The sequence below is a fragment of the Accipiter gentilis genome, chromosome 35 (assembly GCF_929443795.1).
Source record: "Accipiter gentilis chromosome 35, bAccGen1.1, whole genome shotgun sequence".
In the NCBI taxonomy this organism is placed as follows: domain Eukaryota; kingdom Metazoa; phylum Chordata; class Aves; order Accipitriformes; family Accipitridae; genus Astur; species Astur gentilis.
The window spans coordinates 5,760,902-5,762,858 of NC_064914.1; positions in this window are offsets into that span (position 1 = coordinate 5,760,902).

Sequence of the window (1,957 nt, forward strand, 5' to 3'; positions counted from 1 at the left end):
TGCGCGGGAAGGGGGGCCGCCGTCGTGGGGCGTGACGAGCCCCCGCCGGCCGAGCCCGCTCGGGCAGGAGGAAGCGGCGAGCCGGTGGCGAGGACGGGTGCAGCAGGGCGCGAGCGGCGCGAGAGGAGAGAGGGGTCCTCCGGGGTCGCGGGAGGCGTCTCCCGCGACCCTGCCCGCACCGTGTCGGGCTGCTTGCGGAGCAGTCCGGCCGGCCGCGCAGGCGAAAGGCCTCCGGGCGTTCCGGGCCGGTACGCGGCGCCGGGTGGGGCGGCGGCTGTTCCCCGCTCTCCCCGCACCTCTCCCCCACGAGGGAGCCGGGGCGGGGGGGCTGGCTCTGCCGCCGCCTCTCCTGGTGGGCGAGGCCCCCGCCGGGCTGCGTCCCGCGCCAGCGGGCGGCCCGAGCCACGGCTCTCCTCCCGGGCGCAGCGCCGGGCTACTGAGGGAAACCCCGGGCCCCGGGAACCGGAGGACGTGGTGGTGGCGGTGGATGTCGGGCGCGCCCCCGCGGGCGGACGCTCCCCCGAGGGCGGCAGCGGGGGAGGCACCCCCGCGGGGCCTTCAGGTCGTTTCCCTCACCCCAGGGCCAGGTACCTAGCGTCCGCGCCTCCGCGGCCCTCCCTCGGCAAGCCCGGGGGTCGAAGGCCGTGGAGCCGGGCGGAGGTTTAAAGACGCGGGCGGCTCGATGCGACCCGGGGGGCGGCCGGGCGGCGGTGCCTTAAAGGGGCCGGGAGTTCCTCCCACCGAGGCCCTCGGTTGGCCTGCCGCCCGTGCTCGTCCCGCGGGCAGCCGTGCCGGGGAGGGGTCCCGCTGCCCCCTCCTCTCCGCGGTCCGGTCTCGGTGGAGGCCGCGGTGCGGTCGGCCGTAGCCGGCCTGCCTGCCTCGAAACGGGCGACCCCGGCGTGAGCGCGGGCTCACTGCCCGGGGTGGCGGGTCCCCGCGGTGGGGGCTCGCTGGGCGGCTGCCGGGTCGCCGCGCCTCCGTCGCCGCGCTGCGCCGCGCTGCGCTCTGTTCCCCCCCCACCCCTCGCCCTGGCGAGCGCTCGGCGGTCTCCGCCACTGGCTGCTGCCAAGGGCGTCACCCCGGCCGAGCGGCGGCGGCGCCGCTCGGCCTGTCGGTCGGCCGGAGGGCTCCCGCTGCCGGCCGCGGCTGTCCCGCCCCGGGCCCTGCCCGCCGCTTCCCCGTCGCGCTTCCCGGCCGCGCCGGGCAGGTGGGCGGGGGCGGGCGGGGGCACCCCACGCGCGGTCTCCGCGTGGAAACGGGGGGAGCGGGCGCTGTCCCCGACTTAGCGCCGTCCGCCTTCCACCTGGGGCGTGCCCGTGGAAGGGGGCCGAGGCGAGAAGCGGTGGCGGTGGTTCCGGGAGGGCAGCCGCTCCGGTGCGGCAGCGGGTGCCGTCCGGCAGGCCGCGGGCGGTGCGTCGCCGGCTCTTGGCGGTTGCCGCCTCTCGGAGCCGGCGGCGTGGCCGCCGAGTCGCCGTCGGGACGTGCCCGGGGGGAGCTGCCTGTCGTAGCGCGGCGCAGCCGGCACGGAGGGGCGCGCGGGGCCGGTGGGGCTCCCCGCTGCTGCCCAGCAGCAGCAGCCGTGTCGTCCGGAGCGTGGCGGGCAGGGCGCGCGCGGTCGGGCGCATCGCTGCCTCTGCGCAGAGGCCGGGCCGAGCCCGTGCGCCTGGGCCGGCTCCGACACGGTCAAGGCATTTCCGGGGTCGGTCGGGAGCGCGGGCTCCCCAGCCTTGCCGTTCGGAGTTTTTTCCCCGTGCCTTTCCCCCCCACCCTCTCTCTCTGTGTGTGCTTGTACGGTCAGCAGAGGCCAGGCTTTCTCCGTCGTGCTGCGCCGTGCCCCCTCCGCGCGTGCGGAGGGGGGCGGTCGGTCGGGCGGTGGGCCATCCTCCGTAAGGGCCGCTTGCCTGTGGTGAGCTGTCCTGGCCCCCTCGCGCGTGCGGGGCGGTGCCGAAAGCCAGAC